The sequence below is a fragment of the Saccopteryx leptura genome, chromosome 4 (assembly GCF_036850995.1).
Source record: "Saccopteryx leptura isolate mSacLep1 chromosome 4, mSacLep1_pri_phased_curated, whole genome shotgun sequence".
Taxonomy (NCBI): Eukaryota; Metazoa; Chordata; class Mammalia; order Chiroptera; family Emballonuridae; genus Saccopteryx; species Saccopteryx leptura.
In genome coordinates, this window is record NC_089506.1 from 48,509,091 (window position 1) to 48,534,947 (window position 25,857).

The 25,857-nt window shown below is 38.4% G+C and overlaps 1 protein-coding gene across 2 annotated transcripts in view; it reads right to left on the reverse strand.

Moving 5' to 3' along the window:
* Window positions 1-25,857, reverse strand: part of PCCA (propionyl-CoA carboxylase subunit alpha) — a 446,596-nt gene that overhangs the window by 300,331 nt on the left and 120,408 nt on the right. The window lies entirely within an intron of this gene.

The following is a 25,857-nucleotide window of genomic DNA, read 5'->3' on the forward strand; positions in this document are numbered from 1 at the left end:
GTGAAGAAGGAAAACCAGATTGTATGCTGAGCATGGTCAGTGTAAGGTGCCTAACTGCTGATTCTCCCATGCCCTTCAGTCCATATAAATAACAAATACTGTACTTCATACTTCATATTCTATCTATTAGCACTGCTGCCTGAAAGGACTCTTGGTTTGGGAAAGGAGCTTCATCCCCCTGATGAGAATATTATCCACAGAAGCTACTGCAGTGTTGTTCCGATTGCTCCCTGGGCCATCAAGGCCCTAAACCCACCCTTAGAAGGAGGTGGAAGTAGAACAGGGAATCAACAAAAAGAATACATGAGGAGATAAATGGGAAATGAGATGACTTCAACTTTACACATGCCAGAATTGAAATGCCTGTGAGATAGTCAAGTGCCCGTGTTCAGAAGGCAGATAGGGAGGTCTACAGGGTATAAAAGTTCAGGCTGACATGGATTGTTAAGGCATCAAATGTAGGAGGTAATTAAAAGTTGCAGATGAAGTCATTCAGAGAAAATGTATTCAAAAGCCAAAGCCTTTAAATTCAGGATGTATTCTTTCCCTCTAGTCCAAAAGCAAGACAGAAGAAAGGCATTTTTAGATTGTTAGTTTAAACCATGCTTTTCTTTGTGCGACAATGGGGATAATAGCCGCCTTGCAAGTTTGACTGAAGCAGTGAATAAAACAATAATGTAAAAAACATCAAGCTAAGTGCCACAACTGTTAGTTCTTATTCCCTGTCCAGAAGTCCTGATAAAAAGAGAACATTAGAATAAAAAGACAGTGAGGTACACAGAACCCCAAAATACATCAAATCTTTGTGTAATTTTAATAGAAGCTTATTTTCTTTTATAAAAAAAAATCTTACCAGCCTGACGAGGCAGTGGCGCAGTGGATAGAGCGACGGACTGGGATGCGGAAGACTCAGGTTCGGGACCCCGAGGTCGCCAGCTTGAGCACGGGCTCATCTGGTTGGAGCAAAAGCTCACCAGCTTGGACCCAATGTCACTGGCTCAAGCAAGGGGTTGCTCGATCTGCTGAAGGCCCGCGGTCAAGGCACATATGAGAAAGCAATCAATGAACAACTAAGGTGTCACAATGAAAAACTGATGATTGATGCTTCTCATCTCTCTCTATTCCTGTCTCTGTGTCCCTATCTATCCCTCTCTCTGACTCTCTCTTTGTCTCTTAAAAAAAAAATCTTACCAAAAAAACCTCAAAAATGTAAAACACATAAAAAGTGGGGCTGCCCTATAAAAGGGAAAGTGGCGGTCGGCTTACATCTCCACATCCTCTATGGCTCCACCTGGATAAGCTAGTCATTTGAGACCACAGCAGTAATCATATTCATTTCTTTTTATCCCAAACCTACAACCCACTAAACACTGAGTCAAGAGAAAATAATGATGTTTTAACTCTCAATTGTCTTTGCATAGTCTCATTTTACATCCTAAAGTAGAGGTATTTTTATTATAAATGCTGTTTTAAATACAACTATGCCAGGCAGATGTAATCAAGTAATCAGAATACCTATACTGACAAAAAGTCAAAGAAATAACATAAATGAGAACACCCAAAATACATTATGATTAGAGTAAAACTGCTGATTAACAATAGCCCAATGTCCAGGAACCACTGATTTACCCGATTTTTCTCATGCATTCTAATTGAAGAAAATTACCTTCAAATACAAAATTACCAGGGGAAAAAAAAGCTCACATCAAGTATTTAGTGACTATTCTTTCTTTGTCCATTCAACACAATGGAAAAATAGACAGTACTAAGCCAGGTAATACTTGATGTTTCAATGAACTAACTTCTTATATGTCTATGTTTTGGTAGTACTCCCTGTGTTACCCTTTACATGTAATTAAAGCAAAATTAGAAAGCAGTATCCTAGCCCCTGTTCCCATAATTCTTTCACTGGAAGAAGCAAGGATAAGGTTAGAGTAAAACAGTATGGTAATTTCAAAGTGATGAAGCATATTTCAAAAATCTGAGTTCTTGACTAAATTCATTTGTGTGATTTACAATAGAAGTTAAGGGTAGAATTTATCCACTAGTACTATATGATATTCTTCTCTTAATCCTGTATCTTTTGTCATCCACCTTATTATTCATTTCCCTTAAGTAGTTAGTGGTGAGTCTTTTCATCATGCCATACAGTTTACTTTTAAAAATAGGCTTTTTATTTACCATGAATGATAAATATAAGACCTGAATGCAGATAAAATGTCTTACATTTATAAAAAAAGTGGTCATTTTTTCATCATCTTTGTAAAACAATTTACTAGTGATGCACAGGAAAGAAATTATAAAAAGCTGAAATCACTGCTGTAACATTTCTTTCATTCCCTAAATTCTGTGATTGTTATATATGGTTCTGGTTTAATTTTGATAGAAGAATGGGAAAGGGGGTTGGTTTTGAGTAGTATGTTAGGGAAAAAATGAGATTTAATTTACAATAGCCTAATGTTACAAATGAAAAACAGAAATAATCACCATCTGTAAAAATTAAGTGTATGATATATAATTAATTCTTAGAGATACTGAAACAGTTAATAAACTGCTATACTAAGAATTCGGTTTTTTTAAAAAAACTATACACGTTAGGCTCACCAAAAATTAATACGTAGATAACTGTAAAACCAGGGTCAAATAGGAGAGATACAGCCATGGAAAACCTGCTGAACTGCTCAAAGGACCCAGATGCTGACCTTTAATGTATTCTCTACTAAAAGAAAGAAAGGGTTTCTGGTAGAAAAGGTCAGGTCAAGAACTGGTGTACCATGTGACGTAAAAAAATGAATCAGAGAGAAAGCTTTTAAAATAGTTATCTCAAAAGCACATAGTTGCAGATAGAAAGGGCTACCCACTGAATATGGTGATAAATATATGAGCATCAAAAAGAATGATAGAGAGGTTACAAGGCTAATTTATCTTTTCAAGACCTCAGAATAAATCTTTTCCTACTGTTTCTATCTCTATTAAACTTCTTGGACTTCTTGGACGTGCATTCTGATTTTAAAGCATATATACTTCTTTTAAAAACAACATAGAGGGAAACTAATTTCACACATAAAACTAAACAAAATAAAAGTATCAAGATAAAATTCCATAAAATGATTTCATAAGAAAAAAAAACAAGGACTAGGATATCATCTATGGAGAAAAAAAAGCACAAGAGAAAGATGCCGATCCAACAGATCAAGACTTTTACCTATTTCACCTGACCAGGAGGTGGCGCAGTGGATAGAGCATCAGCCTGGGACACTGAGGACCCAGGTTCAAGACCCCAAGGTCACCAGCTTGAGCGCAGGCTCACCAACTTGAGCTCAGGGTCACCAGCTTGAGCATGGGATCATAGACATGACCCCAAGGCCGCTGGATTAAGCCCAAAGGTCACTGGCTTAAAGCCCAATGTCACTGGCTTGAGCCCAAAGGTCACTGGCTTGGCTACAGCCCCCCAGGTCAAGGCACATATGAGAAAGCAATCAATGAACAACTTAGGTGCTGCAACTATGAGTTGCTGCTTCTCATCTCTGTCTGTCCCTGCCTATTTCTCTCTCTCTTTCACTCTCTCGAAGAAAAAAATAAAAAAGACTCTTACCTATTTCAAAACAAGCTAAAAGACATTTAAAAATTGTACAGAACATGAAATAACATAAATCAGAATTAGAAATGCTTAGAAGTGAGGTGACAGACCTCAGGATAGACTCAGAAACAAAAAAGAAAATCATTTCAAAAATGAAGACTAAACTAGAGGGAATATGAAAGTCAATAGAGAAAACAGAAAATGCCTTAATAAGATATACAAAGTAAGAGGAGAAAACTTTTTAAAGTTTTAAATATCAGAAGATAAAGAAATTTTTAAAAGATTCATGAGAAAATGACAAATCTTAAAGATAAACAAAGGCCATCTTAATATGGATAAGAGGAGTCTTTGAAGAAAACTAAAGAAAAGAAAAATACTAAAAATTATAATTCAAGAAAACTTTGTTAGAACTGAAAATACCCAATTAAAGTGTATACTACAGAATACCAGAAAAATTCAACCCAGAATGACCAACACCATGATATAAGAAAAGAGGGGAAAGGAATATGTGACTTTTACAAGAGAGAAATTTAAATTATCACCAGATTTATTTTTTTTAATAATTTTTTATTTTAATGGGGTGACATCAATAAATCAGGGTACATATATTCAAAGAAAACATGTCCAGGTTATCTTTTCATTCAGTTCTGTTGCATACCTATCACCCAAAGAGAGATTATCCTCCGTCACCTTCTATATAGTTTTCTTTGTAACCGTGCCCCTCCCGTCCCTCCTCTCCCTCCCTCCTTCCCTCCCCCTGCCCCCCATAACCACCACACTCTTGTCCGTGTCTCTTAGTCTCGTTTTTATGTCCCACCAATGTATGGAATCCTGCAGTTCTTGTTTTTTTCTGATTGACTTATTTCACTCCGTATAATGTTATCAAGATCCCACCATTTTATTGTAAGTGATCTGATGTCATCATTTCTTATGGCTGAATAGTATACCATGGTGTATATGTGCCACAACTTCTTTATCTAGTCTTCTATTTTTTTTACAGTGATTAAAGCCTTTAAGCAAACTCTTGGCCAATACAGCAAGAATCCATAAAAGAGTAGTGTCCTTAACATGTTCACCAAGTCCAAGTTGGCCCCAACACCATGCCAAATCCCTGGAAAATGCCACTCAACCACAGTTCAGTCTGTTAGGAGCTGTCACAAGGAGCAGGAGTCCAGGAAAAGTCCACATCCAGGAAAAGTCTGCATGGCACTGGAATTGTTGTCACCATTCTATACTTTGCAGCTCATGTACAAGTCCCAATGACCGCTGCTTCTAGCTGGTAATGATTCAGGTAGACTGGAAAAGCCATCTGCAGCATGTGTGGAGATGGAGCTTCTGTTCTCCTCTGCCTGGAGAGATGAGACCAGGTTGCTTTTCCCTGGAGCTCTGTGACTGTGGCCTGGTAAAGAGAACCTTGGGATACACTAAGCTGGGTGGCAAAGGTAAATTCATAATAGAAGTTGGCAAAAGGGGGAAAGAGAGCTCTAAATTTGGAGTAGGTCCTAGCCTGAAATATGAGTGGGGCATTGAGGTAGGAGGAATAAAGGAAACACTATATATTAAACAAAGCAGCAGAAAATAGGACTATCAACACCCACAACAGAGATCTTTGAGGGAAGAATAAAAGACCTGACTATTCAGGCAAGACATAGTTAATTGGCCCTTGTGCAAATGAGATCACTTTACCTGCTTCTTGGAAGAAATACCCTAGGCTCATCCACAGTGTCATAGATGGGGCTGACGGCCCTGAGCACCTTCAGCCTTCAGTGGCAAACCCCAGCTTTCTGGGCAAGGTTAGGTCATAGGTGGCTGGAGCAGGGCTGGAAGAGACTGAACCCTCCCTTAGAGGAGCGAGGGGGAAGCCTACCTTCCAGTGTCCCTGTTTCCTCACAGCAGAGGCATGTAAGTCTGGCAGACTTTAGCTCAATGATCTTCCTTTCCACTATTGAAGCAGGACCCAGATGGCATCCTATGAGACCCCTTTGGAGCGTTGGAGCCTTTAAGGGCGTGTCCTAAAAGCTGGTAGTTCCCCTGATCTCTATTGGGCTTTTTCTGCCTCTAGGTATCTTAAAAGCCATGCTCAGAAGATCTCGCTGAAGGGTTTGAGGATCCCCATCCGCCTATATAAATCTTTTTCATATATCTGGAGCTATTTGGAAAAAGACAAAACAGTGTTATTAGCTGGATCAAATAAAGAAGGTATTAGTTTGCAGGCAAAAAAGATTTGGCGTCTCCTGTTCATCAGCATTCAAAAGAAATTTTAAAAAAATTTAAGTAAAAAGCATGATATGGTAGACCTGTAGGAGTTTCAGAATATGACTACCCCCTTTTAAATTTTTTTAAATTGACCTTAAAATATTTGCTGGGTACACTTTAATAATACCTTAACTTTTAAGATTGTAAGAATGACAAAATATAGTAAATGCTTTTCCTCCATATGCAGGAGCATTTTCAGTTTAACCAGTTTAGGAAATCCAATAATAGAACAATGCATACAGACAATGAGCTATAACATGCTTAGCAGCCTCTCCTGTTCTGACAGAGGTTACTATAAATCCAGAATATGTATCCACTGTAACGTGGACATAGGACTATTTGCCAAATGAAGGTATATGAGTAACATCCATTTGCCAAAGTTGTCCTGGTAGGGGTCCTTGAGGGTTAACTCTAAATGAAGGGACAGATTGTAGTATAGGACCCCTTGGACAAGATTTCCCAATCTGCCGTGCTGCTTCCCGAGAAAGTTGAAACTTTTTACACAGGGCTGCAGCGTTCTGGTGATGAATAGTATGAGACTGAATTGCTCGGTCTGTCATGGTTGCTCCAAATAATTTTCTTTTGGGTAGCTTGATCAACAAGGGCATTCCTAGGCCCTGGCTGGTTGGCTCAGTGGTAGAGCATCGGCCTGGTGTGCAGGATTCCCGGGTTCGATTCCCGGCCAGAGCCCACAAAAGAAGAGCCCATCTGTCTCTCCACCCCTCCCCCTCTCTTTCCTCTCTGTCCCTCTCTTCCCCTTCCGCAGCCAAGGCTCCACCAGAGCAAAGCCACCCGGGGCGCTAAGGATGACCCCATGGCCTCTGCCTCAGGTGCTAGAATGTATCACCAGATTTTGACAGCAATAATTCATGCCCAAAGAAAACTGAGTAATGTTCTCCACAGAACAAGATATTCAAGAAAAGAAAGATGAATAAAAAAATTAAATCCAATAAAACTTACTAACAAGGATAAAGGCCAGAGAAAACATAACAAGCAAGAATTCATGACCTCTTTCTGAGGAATCTAATAGAACAGGTTTGCCACCTAGGGTCTGGGGGACAAATCTGGTCTGCTACCTGTTTCTGTGCAGTCCACAACCTAAGATGAATTTTACATTTTTAATTGTTTGGAAAAAAAACTTTTTAAGAATACTATATCATGATATTTGAAAATTACATAAAACTGAAAAAAACCTTTTATTAAAGGCAGCTGTGCTCATTAGTTTATATGTTGTATGACTGCTTTCTCATGACCAGTTTAAGACTGAGTACCTCTAAGAGACTGTACGGCCTACAAGGTAAAAATTGTTTGCCACCTGGGGTGCTTTACAGGATAAGTTGGTCCACCCCTATCCCACATCATAAGCTTCAGGAAACCAAAATGACTAAAGAGATCAACAGAAAGGGCTCGTAGTTACTTGTAGAACTAAGACTAAATGATGCCTATGGAAAGAATACTGTGTATAAGCTATATTTTCTGGCAATATAGATATAGTACAACTATTTTTAAATGAGGAAAGAAGGAGATGATATGGAAAACTTTAATACTTTCGGTAATAATATTGTTATTTACTTTACTGTGAGATTGCTGTGGGTGTACTATGTACTAGACATATAGTTATGGGCCAGAATTCTAAATATGGAAGAAAATACAGAGGTAACAAAAAAGAGGTTAAATGAAAGTTATATCTTGAATTTTTATTTAAGATATCACTATAAACACAAGAGTTACTTTTATCTCACATAAAATAGATTATATTTCATTATACTTTTTTATCATGTTATATATATTACATAGTAGAAAAATATATTTTATTAATATAGCATGATAGCTATATTAAATTTGTGTTAATATCTTCTTCAGGGGTTGGGTTAGCATTATATCTAAATACACATATATTGAAATATACTGACATTATATATATATTCTGTTAATGTAACACATAATAAATACAACACATATGTAATAAATATATAATATAAAATTTTTTTTATAATCTGTTAAGACACATACTTTATTTCCTAGCTCTGCAAACTAAAAAAGTCTAGAAACGACCATTAGTAGCGATGACTGTGCTTGGCACCCCGACTATAGTCTCTAGATACCACTTAAAGGAACCAATGTATCTTGAAAAGATGGCTGATTAAAGGCCAGAAGCAGGAAACGTAAAATACGAGCCTAGAATAACTTGTCAAACCAGAGAACAAGTAAGCTATAAAAGATTATGAGGGTCAAGTCAAAAGGAGTATGAGCCATCGTAGGCTCCACTGGCCAAAGAGAGACAACTTAAGCTTCACTAATCATTCCGACAGATTGAAACCTACAAAATCAGTTTAAATCTAGGCCTTCATAATGATACTTTAAAAAGAACTAGTAATTTATGAAGAATAAAGAACCAATTACCTCAAAAACTATTAAATAAAGGTAAAGAATTATATGTTCATCTTGCTTTTTCTATATGAAATGTATCACTAGGAAACCAAACAATATATATTCTAATTAATGAAAAGATTTCAGAATTAAAATATCACCATTTTGCAATCCAAAAGAAGTGCTACTATATAGGCAGTAAGCAGCAAAAGCTGCTTGTCTCTACTGAGACATTATGTGCCTCTTACATGCAGTCTTGGCCAAAGGAATCAAAACCTAAATCTGAACCCAGGTGCCAATTTGTAAGAAATACCAAGAATGGAGGTAACACTAAATTGCACCATGACTGTGCAATCAGCTAAGTCAATTTTGAGAGAAATGCCTGACCAGGCAGTGGCGCAGTGGATGGAGCACTGGACTGGGACATGGAGATCCAAGGTTCGAAACCCCGAAATTGCTGGCTTGAGCGCAGGCTCATCTGGTTTGAGCACAGTTCACCAGCTTGAACCCAAGGTTGCTGACTTGAGCAAGTGGTCACTCGGTCTGCTGTAGCCCCCCCCCCAGTCAAGGCACATATGAGAAAGCAGTCAATGAACAACTGAGGTGCCACAACAAAGAACTGATGCTTCTCATCTCTACCCCTTCCTGTCTGTCTGCCACCTATCTGTCCCTCTCTGTGTGTCTCTCTCTGTCTCTGTCACACGCAAAAAAGATTGAGAGAAGCTCTGTAGGTCAAATGGCCCAAGGCTCTTCAACAGATAAATTGTAAGGAAGAGGAAGGTATGCGAGGAAAACCTATGGATTAAGAGAAATTTAGGAGACATATCAAAGTTGAAAATAAACAGGAAAGACAAATAATAATGTTTAGGGATACATTATTGAACAACAAAAAATTTAAATGCAAGCAAATAATTCCTATAAAAGTCAAAATAATGGATACATACAGAGATTGAAATTTTTTTTTTTTTAGAGAGAGAAGATACAGAGAGAGAAAGAGACAGAGAGAGGAAAGAGATAGAAAGAACAGAGGGAGAAGCAGGAAGCATCAACTCCCATATGTGTCTTGACCAGGCAAGCCTGGGGTTTCGAACCGGCAACCTCAGCATTCCAAGTCGATGCTTTTACCCACTGCGCCACCACAGGTCAGGCAGAGATTGAAAGTTAGGACTGAGATGGGTCGCCTGGACCAGTAGCAGCTGCAGCAGCACCCAGAGTCATTGAGGTATTTCTCAGACCAGTTTGCTACCCTCTACAAGGGCCTTTCTGATTTTTTTTTAATAGTGCATTCTCATGTTTGGCCGGCATACTTCTGTAGACCATTATTTTGTACAAAGTAAAGCACGGTGAAGTGGTAACAACTACTGCCACTACTGCTTAAGGTGGAAACTATAAAGTATACAAACATTAGCTTCACTGGGTTGAACTTGGATAGCAGGTGAAGATCCAGCCTCTACAGGATCACTACTTCCAAAACACTCAAACTTTGCTCTTTGTGTGAGGCCCAAGAAGAGCTCATGAGGATGGCGACAGAGGGTTGATCAGGAATTCCCATCTTACTAAAGTCTGCAAAGAAAAAAGATCTTCCCAATGCCACGAGCATGCTAAAATCACAGATGAGCTGGACTGCATTCTCTGAGCAATAGGAACCGGGCCATCAGGCCACCTGTACAGCAGAGAGGGCTGTATATAAAGACTGGTTTGCCATCCAATTCAGGATGAAAACTGAAATCAGTGGAGGGAACGCATTCTCCCACATTCCCTCTCTCCCTCTCACTATCTCACCTCTGGCAAACTGTGCTCACGATGCTTTTGGTCAGCATATTACACTATGTGGTAAATGTGGAAGACCCGACCTGCAAACAGATTTCTTATTTAATGTAAATAGTCTTGTTTCCAGTAAAGTCACTTCTGGTATTTCTATGCACTATTACTCGGCCTTTTTTTTCCTTTTTCTTTGAGTTAAAAACAAAGAAAGAACTCAGTTCAGTAACAGGATGGAATTTTAGGCAAGTTGGTCCTTGGGCTCCAAAGACTTAATGGGTAAAAGAAGAAAGGATCTACCCCTCAGCTACTGTAATATGTACATGTTAAAACCTATTTTGGTGATTATTTTTGTTTTGTTTTATTTTGTTTTTAGAGAGAGAGAGGAAGGGAGAGAGATGAGGAACATGAACTCGTAGTTATGGCACTTTTAGCTGTTCATTGATTGCTTTTCATATGTGCCTTGATGGAGTAGGGGTCTCTAGCTGAGCCACTGACCTTTGTTCAAGCCAAAGGACCTTGGGCTTCAAGCCAGAAACCATGGGATCATGTCAATGATCTCACACTCAAGGTGGCAACTCCATGCTGTCAAGCTGGTGAGCATGCATTCAAGCCGGATGAGCCTGCACTCCGGCCTGTGACCTCCAGGTTTCAAACCTGGGACTTTAGCGTCCCAGGTCAACACTCTATCCACTGCACCACCACTGGTCACACTGGTGATTAGTTTTAATCTGTACTTAGTGTACTTGTTAAATAAACAAACAAGCAGAACAGAAAGAGATTCATAGATAGAGAACATTTTTTAGGGGGGGGGGGGTTGTATTTTTCTGAAGTCAGAAACGGGGAGGCAGTCAAGACAGACTCCTACATGCGCCCGACCAGGATCCAACCGGCATGCCCACCAGGGGGCGATGCTCTGCCCATCTGAGGCATTGCTCTGTTGCAACCAGAGCCATTCTAGCATCTGAGGCAGAGGCCATAGAGCCATCCTCAGCGACCGGGCCAACTTTGCTCCAATGGAGCCTTGGCTGCGGGAGGGGAAGAGAGAGACAGAGAGGAAGGAGAGGGGGAGGGGTGGAGAAGCAGATGGGCGCTTCTCCTGTGTGCCCTGACCGGGAATCGAACCCGGGACTCCTGCACGCCAGGCCGACGCTCTACCACTGAGCCAACTGGCCAGGGCCAATAGAGAACATTTTTTGATGGTTACCAGATGGAAGAAGAGTTGGAAGGATCGGTGAAAAGGTTAAGGGTTTAAGTACAAACTGGTTGTTACAGAAAGTCATGGGGATGTAAAGTACAGCAGAGGGGATAATAATATTCTAATGCCTGACCAGGCGGTGGCACAGTGGATAGAGCATCAGACTGGGATGCTAAGGACCCAGGTTCGAGACCCCGAGGTTGCCAGCTTGAGCACGGGCTCATCTGGTTTGAGCAAAAGCTCACCAGCTTGGACCCAAAGTCGCTGGCTCAAGCAAGGGGTTACTCGGTTTGCTTAAGGCCCATGGTCAAGGCACATATGAGAAAGCAATCAATGAACAACTATGTGTCGCAATGCACAACGAAAAACTAATGATTGATGCTTCTCATCTCTCTGTTCCTGTCTGTCTGTCCCTGTCTATCCCTCTCTCTAACTCTCTCTCTGTCTCTGTAAAAAAATAAAATTAAATAAAATTTAAAATAAAATAATAATAATATTCCAATAACTATGTATGGTGTCAGATGAGTGCGCGATTTATTAGGATGATCATTTAGTAAGTTATATAATGTCTAATCACAGGGATGTATGCCTGAAACTAATATAATATTGTATACCAACTATAATTGAAAAAGAAGAATGATTTAAAAGGAAAAAGAAAAAAAGACATTTGTATGTCTTTTGTGGTAATGAGTAAATACCAGTTGGCTGGGGTCTTTACCTCAGATTGGGTACATGGTGTGGGTGGTCACTTCCACCACCAGTGTTCAGCATTTCCCAGGCTTTGCACCATGACAGTGGGTGATTATAGAAAACTAGAATACAAATCCTCATTCATTTTCCACAAAATTAACTGTGGCACATAAATAAGGGAGCTACAGTATAATCCAAGAAGGCACCATCAGCCTCCATCCCCACATATTTACAGAAGTCATTTCTTTAAGTGCTAGTCAGCTCATTGTAAGTAAAGAACCCAATCTATATAACTCATTAGAATAAGAACATTAAGGAATTTGACTGTTATGGGGAATGGGTAGTAAAGGGGGGAAGTTCTATTTTTAAATTATAAATGTAAACTAATAAAACAGTTTTTTTCATCTGGGATGCTATTTGCAAGATCAACTGAAATCTAATGACATAAAAACTATAATATATTTAACTTACGGTACACTGTGTATGCTGTGACTTAGTTTAAGCAAAGGAATCTATGTCTTTTTCTTTCAGTACTACCAGTATCTGGATTTCATTCAGTCTGACGTATATTTTATATTAAATGTCTACTTGACACACTACACTCAAGTAATATTATTACTTCCAGATGATAGCCATGTACAGTATTTACTTAGGGCCCTGGTCATCAAACCATGGCTCCCGAGCCGCATGCAGCTCTTTGGCCCCTTGAGTGTGGCTCTTCCACAAAATACCACATGTGGACGCTACCTAAATAAAGAATGTACCTACCTATATAGTTAAAATTTAAAAAATTTGGCTCTCAAAAGAAATTGCAATTGTTGTACTGTTGATATTTGGCTCTGTTGACTAATGAATTTGCCGACCATTGATTAGGGAAATAAAATAGTAGAAACTTCCCCCATTGTAACAATTGGCAGAAGTTTTTTAGTTAAGGAATATAAGTAAATATTGTGGCCCTGACAGGTTTACTCAGTGGTAGAGAATCGGCCCGGCGTGTGGAAGTCCTGGGTTCAATTCCCAGTCAGGGCACACAGGAAAAGTAACCATCTGCTTCTACACTCCTCCCCCTCCCTTTTCTCTCTTTCTCTCTCTCTCTTCTCCTCCTATTGCCATAGCTAGAATGGTTCAAGCACGTTGGCCCTGGGTGCTGAGGATGGTTCCATGGGTTGACCTCAGGTGCTAAAATAGCTCAGTTGCTGAGCAACAGAGCAGCAGCCCCAAAGGGGCAGAGCATCACCCAGTAGGGCGCTTGCCAGGTGGATCCCTTTCAGAGTACATGTGAGAGTATGTCTCTCTGCCTCCCTGCCTCTTACTTAATTTTTTTTTAAAAGGGAATACAGGTAAATATAAAACCTTGCTTTCTGTGCATAAGAAATGAATACTGGCCTGACCTGTGGTGGCGCAGTGGATGGAGCGTCTACCTGGAAATGCTGAGATCGCCGGTTCGAAACCCTGGGCTTGCCTGGTCAGGGCACATGTGGGAGTTGATGCTTCCAGCTCCTCCCCCCTTCTCTCTCTCTGTCTCTCTCTCCTCTCTCGCCCTCTCTGTTTCTCCTCTCTAATAATGAATAAATAAATAAATAAATTTAAAAAAAAAACCTTTAAAAAAAATGAATACTGCAGCAATAAAATACTTTATATTTCTAATCTTTGGTAGTAGAATGCTTTCCATTTCTATTTTTCAACTATTATTAAGTAAGAAAATTGTTAACTTCTTTTACTAAATGTTTTGGATTTCTGAGATATTTAGGGCAAAGAGGTTTGGGGTACATACTAATTTAATAAACATTTATTTATTTATTTTAGCCAGAGAATATGAGAGAGGGAGAGAGAGAGAGAGAGAGACAGAGACAGAAACAGAGAAAGAAAGGGAAAGAGATGAGAAGAAGCATCCATTCATAGTTGTGGCACCTTAATTGTTCATTGATTGCTTTCTCATATGTGCCTTGACCAACAGGGGGTGGGGGGCTCAGGACGAGCCAGTGACCCCTTGCTCAACCTTGGGCTTCAAGCCAGTGACCATGGGGTCATGTCTATGATCCCACGCTCAAGCCAGTGACCCCACCTCAACCTGGTGAGCCTGCACTCAAGGCAGATAAGCCCACGCTCAAACCAGTGAGTGACCTTGAAGTTTCTAACCTGTCTCCTCAGCACCCCAAGCTGATGCTCTATCCCCTGCACCCCCACCTGGTCAGGCAATAAACAAACATTTAAATAAACAAACTTTAATTTTTTATTTTTTTTTCATTTTTCTGAAGCTGGAAACAGGGAGAGACAGTCAGACAGACTCCCGCATGCGCCCGACCGGGATCCACCCGGCACGCCCACCAGGGGTGATGCTCTGCCCACCAGGGGGCGATGCTCTGCCCATCCTGGGCGTCGCCATGTTGCGACCAGAGCCACTCTAGCGCCTGAGGCAGAGGCCACAGAACCATGCCCAGCGCCCGGGCCATCTTTGCTCCAATGGAGCCTTGGCTGCGGGAGGGGAAGAGAGAGACAGAGAGGAAAGTGCGGCGGAGGGGTGGAGAAGCAAATGGGCGCTTCTCCTGTGTGCCCTGGCCGGGAATCGAACCCGGGTCCTCCGCATGCTAGGCCGACGCTCTACCGCTGAGCCAACCGGCCAGGGCCTAAATAAACAAACTTTAGATGCATGAATATCTATGCATTTTTTGGATAAACTTTTCTGCTTATGAGGAAAATATTTTATTGTTTAAAATTCTAGTTACTATATTCTCTATTAATTTTGAACATATACTTTCTATTTTAGAAAGTTAAGGTTTGTTATTGTTCGCCATTTTTCTAGTGCATATCTGATTTCTTCTTTTTATTTCCCTGTAATCAACACTGATACCTATTTCCATATCTATCTGAATTTCTACTTAATTGCAAAGAAGATAGAGGCTGGGTGGTTAAGCTTCAACATTCTACACTCTTTGTGCAGATCCAGACACTAAAAAGAGATGAGTTAACAAAAAAAACCTATGTGGGCTGTTAACCGGTTTTTCCTTTGGGAAATGTAGATGTAATAACATTTCCAGCTGAAAGACTTATTCTAAGGAGTTACGTTAGAAAATAGAAGTTTCTGTGATCAGTTCCACAATTTCTTTTATCATGTACAATCTTTGGCTGGTTGCACTGGCAAGAATCAAAGCAAAGCAATATAGAGGATATCCATACAAAATAATTCAGTAACTTCTTCATCAAGAACACTAAGAAAATCTATCTAAAAAGTCAAGCTTTGGGATGAATTCTACCCTCTCTCCTCCAAAGAAATTCTAGTTTTACTATGAGAACATTTTTTTAAAATACCTTAGCAAAATACTGACAATAAGTTCAATGACACTAAAATTCCTTGGGTAAAATTGTTAAATTTATCACTCCACTACCAGGCATTTTCAAGAAGTTAAGTGTATATTTGCTTAGTATTATAACCGAAGTAATTCTTTAATTATAGAAGTGGGTACAAATTTTAAGTTCTTCATTTAGATGCATCTTCTAAGAGGATGAGGTAAAAGGCTTCAAATTTAAATTTGGTATGTACTGTTAAAATTCTCGTATGTAAATTGGTCATAGGAATTATTTAGCAATAAAGTTATAATTTGCTTTTTCTGTTATTCATATCAAAGACTTTTATTTTATATTCCTACAATTCTGGATATTAATGAGTTGCTTTATTTCTCCCTGACCCAATTATTTTTATTGTTTCATGAGTGTGGAAATTAATTGGTACTTTTGGATTGAAAGCTAATATTTTTTTAGTTCAATTTTGAAATATACCATATAACAACTATGAAATCAGATGAGCAATTTTACAGGTTAAGTAAAAAAAAAAATTAAGATTTAATAATACTTAAATTAGCATGAGGGGATATTAATGCAGATGCCTCATGACTCGCCTTCCTAGTCATTCCTCACAACCCATTAATATTTACTGCTAGTAGTAAATGAGAAAAGTAAGCTGGTAAACTGGTGAGAAAGGCTACAGATCTTTCGTTCAGCCCAAGTATTAGATATTCAAGTTAATTTTAAAACTTACAAATTGGTCTAGGATATTATCAAAATTATGTATTTTTTTTCTATTTCCTTTGAAAATATTTATAAATTTATTTTAAAATTTAATACAAGTTGAAGTACTTCTACCCCATTTGCTTAATTTACTGCTTTCTGGAACACATCAAGTTTTGGATACCACCGTTGGATGGAATTAAGAGTCATATGGTTTGAATAAAGCAGGCTCTACCTACAGTTGGGATACTCTATTTTGTTTCCACAGTTAATTGCTGTGCTCTAGTACAGCCTACATTATAAAGCTTATTTCAAATACTGAATAGAATGTTAAAAAAGCAGAAATCATGATTTCCAATTAATTGCTTTGAGCAACTGAGTAATTCCTAAGCACTAATTTAACCTGCCAAACTTTACTTTCACCCTTATTTTGGTTATTAATATGCAATAAAGTTAAAGTGACAATAAGATGTAGTAGAACGACCCAGGGAAAGTTTAATTTATCTCTCAGTATGAAGGGAGTAAAAGAACAAAGAATGCAATAATACACTAAAAACAATATTGACTCATTTAGCACTGTTCACAAGGCATTGTACATTGTTCACAAAAATTAGGGGATCAGGGAACATGCAGATACTCCAGTACTTTCAGCCTTTTGCATAGTGCATTTTCACCAGTGAAACAAGTTGGTTTTGCATATAATTTGCATAATCAAACAACTTTCTTTGACTTGTCGTTTGCTTTTCTGATGTTCTTGTTTAATAAAAAAAATCAAATGCTTCTTTTTTTTATCATTTCATACCACTTTGAAATATCCCCTAATTTTTGTGAGTAGTATATTAAGGCTCACTTTATCCTAAAAATCACTTTATAAACATTTCAGTCATCATATTCTAGTTTTTTATAAAGTTAGGAAATCTTCAATTTATTCTAGAATTATACAGAACATCTTATTTTATATAACATTTAACAATTAAAAGATTTTTTAAATACTACTTTCTAAAAGAAAGAAAGGAGAGCTAAAGAAACAGGATATAAATAATCATCTCCACTTAACATGTTAGTAAAATCAGGATCTGGGAGGCTAAATAAATCGCCCACAGTCATGAAACAGACAAAGACCCAAAGCACTGTTTTTATCTGAGACTCAGATGCATTCTCACATACATCTCACATGCCTGTGAACAGGTTCAGGTGGCCAGTGCTTACTCAACAAGTCAAAACCCATGTGCTGACTAGTGGGAAGTGATCATACACCAGGTTTGCCTGGCACAGTCAGAGGACACATCTATTACCCCAGCATCCCATCTGACTGATACTACTTTTCACTCTCAGAAGTGGGCTGGATTGGATAGATCTGGTTTCTGCACACAAGAAGTTTATAGTCTAGTAGAACAAACAATACATATCAAACAAAAAAAAAAAAACAATACATGGTAGAGAACAGTAAATACATTAAAAGAATTGTGAAAAATCAGGCAGGTACTGTGAAGAGTACAATGGAGGGGATCAAAAAAGCCTTCATGCCTCACCTGTGGTGGCGCAGTGGATAAAAGTGTCGACCTGGAACCCTGAGGTCACTGGTTCAAAAACCTGGGCTTGCCTAGTCAAGGCACATATGGGAGTTGATGCTTCCTGCTCCTCCCCCCTTCTCTCTCTCTCTCTCTCTCTCTCTCTCTCTCTCTCTTTCTCTCCTCTCTCTAAAATGAATAAAAATCTTAAAAAAAAAAAAAAGCCTTCATAAAAGGGAGCAGTTGGAGACACAACTAGGATTTGGAAAAGCAGCATAAGAAAACAAACATTTAAGTATGCACCTCTCTCACTGGTCTGTAACAGGTTCTGCGCTCCTCAGAGGATGATGAGAATACACACAACCAGTGTTCATCCAAAAGGATCTCCTCTCTTTCTCTTTAGACCTACAACAACCAGATCTCAACTGTATACGTCTTCAGTATCCTGGGAACACTTAAAATCATGTATTCACTCTACAAATGCCTGCCAAGTACCCACTCACTGTCAGACACTGTCCTAAATCTAGGGATAGAATGATAGACAAGATAGAGGTGTAGTACTGAGCTCCCTTAGTTGACAAACCAACCAAGAAGACACAATACAACAAGCAATTGAAATCATAATAAAGCATGAGTACTGTGATAGAGCAAAAATAGAGTGAGTTCTCTAGGAAACTGATAATAACTGGAATAAAGCCTGCACAGATGGAAACTGTTAGTCAACTCAAACAAAAGTTCATTAGAATAATACCTCTATATGTAAAGTGCCAATATTTCAATCAACTGTATAAATAATAAATGACAAAGGGATTCTTTCCAGATAAAAATCACTTCTGCATCAGAAATTTTCGCCATTGAGTTTATACTAAATACTGCTACAATTTTAACATGCTCAGATCACCTGATATTACTATCTTTTCAGAAAGTCCAACCAAGGCCTACTGACCTTTCCGATAAATAAGACTTGAGATTGCAATCTACTCCCTCCGTTGAAGTCAGCCATGGAACTGATAAGAGGAAAAAACTGACATTGTATATAATAGACTAAGTTTTATTTTTATAACTACCAGTAAGAGTGAACATTAGTCTCAGGAAAATTATATTCTTAAAATGTTCTATTAGCAAGAATCACTCCCTTTGAATGTATGCTATCACCCTACATAACCTTTATAAGTGCTGAAGTTATGGCTGATCTCACCTATACCCCCTAACCGCCAATGCCATTTGAATCAAACAAAACAATTGTCAGGCATGACTAATAATTAAAAGCATTAACTAAAAGCAGCAGAGTATAATGGTTAACAGCAAGGACTGTGGAACCTGCCTGGACTCCAATTCTACCATAAACTACCTGGTTGGCCTTAGACAAGTTACTTAACCACTCTGTGCCTCAGTTTCTGTACCTGTGAAGATTAAATGAATTAATACATGTCAAGTGCCTATATATTAATATAGGACAGAGGAGACCAACAGAAAGCTGCTACGTAAGTGTGAAGAAATTTGGAAATCACAGTTAAACAGCTTTTGGCTAGTGAATACTGCCCTCCCGCCTTCCTGCGTGCAGCCATTTAATGCATTCCAGGAGCCTTGTTCCCGAGATGGTAATGCCGCTGATGGCCCCTCAGCCACAACTAAATCAGAGCGTCCCTGAGGAGGCTATCCTGACCTCTTCCTCACACCTTTCATCTCTTCCTCTCAACTGCTCCTCCCTCTCAGCCTAAAAGCCTGTTGCTTGCATACTTGCTTGCCTTTCCATCATGGACTTCATGGACTAAAGTGGAGGCAAGAGCCCTTCCAAAAAAGAGCTCTTGAAAAGGAAAGATGTTCTCAAAGACAAAATTTTAAATGCCCACCACAATAGATTTGGCCCACCATATCCATGGGTTTCACATCCATTGATTCAACCAACCTGGGGTTGAAAATATTCAGAAAACAATAATCCAAGAAAGTTCCAAAAACAAAACTGGAATTTTCCATGTGCCAAGCACTACACTGAGTCCATGGAAATGAAGTGGTGTGGAGGCATACCCTACTGTAGTCCATATGCAAATAGAGGTTATATGTAAATACTACAACCATTTATACAAGGGACTTGAGCATCCTTGGGTTTGGGCATTTGCGAGGGGCAGTGGGTCCTGGAACCAATATTCCACAGATATCAAGGGACAAATGTACAACAGCCCAGAATCCTCTGGTAACAGAAATTACAGAGAGGGTAGACACAGAGAGCACTGGAAGACAGGCAGGAACAAAGTTATTATGAATGCCACCGTGAGAAATACAGGCTCTACAGACAACAATAAACCACTGAAGAATTCTGACATACTTCAGGAAGATCAGGCTAGCAACAGTACTAAGATGACTTCAAGGAGGAAAGACTGAGAGGGCAATCACTGGTCTGGGTGAAAAGAAGTAAACGAGGAAGTACTACCACAGTGGAAACCTAGCAGAGAGATAAGTATTGAGAAAAGCTTCAGTAATACTAACAGTAGACCTAGCAAGGGATTTAGGGAGAATGACTAAGACTAAAATAAAGTGCAAGGGAGGGTGTAGTCAAAGATGACATTACAGTTCACAGACCAGGGAAACAAAAAGCAGGTTTGATTACAAGGGTAAGTTTCACTTCCCACATAAGTGACTGTTAGCACGACAACCAGGGTGAGACTTCTGTGGGAGACATTTTTACATGGACCTGAAAACATCTTCAGCAAAGCCGACACAAAACCAATCATAAATACAATTTCTTGTGATAAACTACTCTGTACTTGAAACCTTAAAAAGCTTGTATCACATTTACCTGTGTAATCCCAACTGCCATGTTCTATGAAGTACTTCTAACATAATTTAACTAGTTTACTCATGTTATTACAAAAAAAAAAAAAAAAAAGGTGTTTAGGAGTACTATTGCTCATGCTATAAATCTCTGTGGTTTAGAATGTGTTTTGGTTTTAAAAGCCCTATTTTGACACTGCAATTACTTACTTGACCAAAGACTTCAACTTTGATTTAATAATGCTATTTATTTCATACAAACTTCAAAAGTCTTTTGAATCTTTGGCTTCAATATCTAAACTCAAATTTCAATAGAGAAAATATAAGAAATCAGCAGAATATATAAACAACCATCAAAGACAAAATCCATGCACGATCTGGAACAACATGCCAAGGCACATTCACAGTACACTAAGGACTACTCACCAGGCCAATCTGAAACCAGTGCTCTACTGCTACAATATTAATCAGTCATGAGCAATTTTCAACTATCATCAGAGGAGGCTAGCCTCTAGTGAAGACCTACTAAGAAATAAAGGCCAATATCTTATAAAATGCAACTAATACAAAATACATTCTTCTATCTCCTTTAGGTTACCTATATAATAAAGCCCTAAAGAGAATCGGTCTTTTTTCAATATGGTTGTCTAGCAAAGAATTTTCAAATTAACAACATGTAAATTGATTTCAGGGTTTTGTTTTTTGTTTTTAATGGCAGCACAGAAATTATCTTAAGCTGAAAAGGTATAATTTTATATGTTTAAAATAAGAAACTTACAATAATTAGGCTGCCAAATCCTAATGGAAAACCTAATGTTATTAAATACAAGTACTAGCCCCTGTACACTTAAATTATACAACACAATCTGAGATTACTATATATTATCCCTATTTTTTTATTTTCCATATCACTATCTCCTCTCAGTCCATAGCAGAAAGAACTATACCATGTGCTTTTTTATTGACAATGTTATTCAAAGTATCTTTTAATGGCATTAACTACATTTGTCCTTATGAACAAGATAGTGAAATGTATATTAGACTAAATTTATTTGTATAGATATATAGCAGTTTCAAACACTATACTCAGACCACAGAGTAGTTCATTTCTCTCCAACTTAGAATGGACATTTAAAATAGTTGAAAAGAAAAATTTTAACTATTTCATGGCATGTTAAAAATGATATAAAATTCTAATGTTGATTGGAGGCAGATAACACCAAGCCTAGACTCAACCAGCACTACAAAAAACACACCCAAACACACAGACATAATAAGACAGAGAAGTGCAATCCAAAAGAAATCACAAGAGAACCTTCAGGAAATGAACTGAATGATATGGAAATAACCAAACTTCCAGATGCAGAGTTTAAAATAATGATTGTTAGGATGCTTAGGGATCTTAAAACAACAATGGATGGTCATTACGAACACCTAGATAAAGACATAGCAAGTATAAAAAAAGACATTGAAATATTAAAAAAGAATTAGTCAGAGATGACAAATACAATATCAGAAATGAAGACCACAATGGAATGAATTAAAAACAGGATAGATGAAGCTGAGGATCGAATCAGCAAGTTGGAGGACAAGTTGAATGAAGGCATGGAAGCAGAGCAGAAAAAAGAAAAGACACTCAAAATGTCTGAGGAGGCCCTGGCTGGTTGGCTCAGTGGTAAAGCGTCGGCCTGGTGTGCAGGAGTCCCAGGTTCAATTCCTGGCCAGGGCACACAGGAGAAGCACCCATCTGCTTCTCCACCCCTCCCCCTCTCCTTCCTCTGTGTAGCTCTCTTCCCCTCCCGCAGTCAAGGCTCCATTGGAGCAAAGTTGGCCTGGGCGCTGAGGATGGCTCTATGGCCTCTGTCTCAGGCGCTAGAATGGCTCTGGGTGCAACAGAGCAACGCCCCAGATGGGCAGAGCCTCGCCCCCTGGTGGGCATGCCGGGTGGATCCCGGTCGAGCGCATGCGGGAGTCTGACTGCCTCCCTGTTTCCAACTTCAGAAAAATACAAAAGAAAAGAAAAAAAAAGGCTGAAGAAACTCTGAGAGCTTGTGACAACATGAAGAGAAATAACATCCACATCATAGGGGTTCCTGATAAAGAAGAGAAAGAACAAAGGATAGAGACTTTGTTCAATTATATCATAGCTGAAAACTTCCTTAAATTAAGGCAGAAAAAACTGGTAAACGTTCAAGAAGCACAGAGAACTCCATTAAACAGAAACCCAAAGAAACCTACACCAAGACACATCATAATTAAAATACCAAAGCTAAGTGATAAAGAGAAAATATTAAAAGCTGCTAGAGAAAAAAAGGCTAGCACCTACAAAGGAGCCCCCATAAAGATGACATTTGAATTCTCAACAGAAACACTTGAGGCCAGAAGGGAATGGCAAGAAATATTCAAAGTAATGCAGAACAAGAACCTACACCCAAGACTACTTTATCCAGTAAGGCCATTTAAAATTGAAGGAGAAATAAAAAGCTTCACAGACAAAAAAAAAAAATACTCAAGATATTCATTACAACCAAACCAATGCTGCAGGAAATGTTAAGGGGCCTGTTGTAAACAGATCAAACTGGGAAAAGAATATAGCAAAAGAGCAATACAGCTTTAAAGAATAAAATGGCAATAAAGAACTACATATCAATAATAACCTTAAATGTAAATGGATTAAATGATCCGATCAAAAGACATAGGGTAGCTGTGTGGATAAGAAAACAGGACCTGTACATATGCTGTCTACAAGAGACATACCTTAAAACAAAAGATGCACATAGACTGAAGGTAAAAGGATGGAAAAAAATATTTCATGCAAATGGAAAAAAAAAAGCTGGGGTAGCAATACTTATATCAGACAAAATAAACTTTAAAACAAAGGCTATAGTAAGAGATAAGGAAGGGACTACATAATGATAAAGGGAGCAACCCAATAGGAAGATATAACCATTATAAATAGCTACACACCTAATATAGGAGCACCTAAATATATAAACCAGACTTTGATGGATATAAAGGGCGAGATCAACAGCAATACTATAATAGTAGGGGGTTTCAATACCCCATTAATATCACTAGATAGATCCTCAAGAAAAAAAATTAACAAAGAACAGCAGACTTAAAGGACACACTAGATAAACTGGATTTAATAGATATCTTCAGAACCTTTCACCCTAAAGCAGCAGAATATACATTCTTTTCAAGTGCTCATGGTACATTCTCTAGGATAGATCACATGTTAGGACACAAAAGCAGTCTCAACAAATTTAAGAAGATTGAAATCATATCAAGTATTTTCTCTGATCACAATGGCATGAAACTAGAAATCAACCACAACAGAAAAGTTTAAAAATTCTCAAACACATGGAAACTAAATAGAAGGTTATTAAATAATAATTGGATTAACAATGAGATCAAAGAAGAAATAAAAAAATTTCTAGAAACAAATGATAATGAGCATACAACTCAAAATTTATGGAACACTGCAAAAGCAGTACTGAAAGGGAAGTTCATAGCACCACAAGCATACTTTAAGAAACTAGAAAAAGCTCAAATAAACAACTTAACCTTGCATCTAAAAGAACTAGAAAAAGAACAGCAAGTAAAGCCCACATGTAGTAGAAGGAAGGAAATAATAAAGATCAGAGTGGAAATAAATGACATAGAGGCTAAAGAAACAATACAGAGGATCAATGAAACCAGGAACTGGTTCTTTAAAAAGGTAAACAAGATCAATGAACCTTTAACTAGACTCACCAAGAAATAAAGAGAGGGGACTTAAATAAATAAAATCAGAAATGAGAGTGGAGAAATAACTGACACAACAGAAATACAAAATATTGTAAGAAAATACTATGAAGAACTGTATGCCAAAAAACTAGACAACCTAGATGAAAAGGACAAATTCCTTGAAACATACAATCTTCCAAAAATCAATCTGGAAGAATCAGAAAACCTAAACAGACCAATTACAACAAATGAGATCGGAAGAAAAGTCCTGGGCCTGGCTTCACAAGTGAATTCTACCAAATATTCAAAGAAGAACTAACTCCTATCCTTCTCAAGCTATTTCAAAAAATTCAAGAGGAAGGAAGACTTCCAAGCTCCTTTTATGAGGCGAGCATAATTCTGATTCCAAAACCAGGCAAAGACAACACAAAGAAAGAAAATTATAGGCCAATATCCCTGATGAATATACTGTAGATGCTAAAATCCTTGACAAAATATTAGCAAACCGGATCCAGCAATATATGAAAAATATCATACACCATGATCAAGTGGGATTCATTCTGGGGAGGAAAGGCTGGTACAATATTCACAAATCAATCAATGTGATTCATCACATAAACAAAAGGAAGGAGAAAAACCACATGATAATTTCAATAGATGCAGAAAAAGCATTTGATAAAATCCAGCACCCGTTCATGATCAAAACTCTCAACAAAGTGGGAATACAGGGAACATACTTCAACATGATAAAGACCATCTATGACAAACCCACAGCCAACATCATACTCAATGGGTAAAAATTAAAAGCAATCCCCTTAAGATCAGGAGCAAGGCAGGGGTGCCCCCTTTCACCACTCTTATCCAACATAGTTCTGGAAGTCCTAGCCACAGCAATCAGACAAGAAGAAAAAATAAAAGGCATCCAAATTGGAAAAGAAGTAAAACTATCATTATTTGCAGATGATATGATATTATATATAGAAAACCCTAAAGCAGTGGTTCTCAACCTGTGGGTTGCAACCCCGGTGGGGGTAGAACGACCAGAACACAGGGGTCGCCTAAAGCCATCAGAAATACATATTTTATTTAAAAATGTATTGTATAATAAATATGTATTTTCCGATGGCTCTAAGCGACCCCTGTGTTTTGGTCGTTCGACCCCCGCCGGGGTCACGACCCACAGGTTGAGAACCGCTGCCCTAAAGTCTAAGTCAAAAAACTACTGGACCTGGCAACTTCCCTGATCTCCATCTTTTCTTCTATCTTTCTTTCCTCGGGGCCAGGGAACCTTGCCGGACGGGATATGCGCTCTGTACTCAATAAAGCCGTTTATTATTCCACAAAACAAAAAACAAAAAAAAAAAAAACAAAAAAAACTGGACCTGATAAATGAATTCAGCAAGGTGGCAGGATATAAAATTAATACTCAGAAATCAGAGGCATTTTTATACACCAACAATGAACTATCAGAAAGAGAAATTAAGGAAACAATCCCAAAATAAATCCCAAAACAATCAAAAAAATAAGTACCTAGGAATAAATTTAACCAAGGAGATTAAAGACTTGTACTCAGAAAATTATAAAACATTGATAAAAGAAATCAAGGAAGATACAAACAAGTGGAAACATATACCGTGCTCGTGGTTAGGAAGAATAAACATCATTAAAATGTCTATATTACCCAAAGCAATTTATAAATTCAATGCAATACCTGATGGATACATGAATTCACCAGAACTTCAAATTGTCCTTTTGCTGTTCTGCTTCTCTATCTGGACCCACCCTTACTTACTGGACTATCACCCCTGAAGCAGAAAAGTTCTAGGAAGCTGGTCAGCCGCCCCGAGGAGAAGCGTTCCAAGAAGCCAATATCGTAAAACTGCAGTAGGGAGCATACCAGAACTGCTGACGCAACGCACACTTGCTCAAAGCTATCCTTTAACCCTATAAAAAATTTGCCTCAGAATCTGTTTGGGTGCACTTCT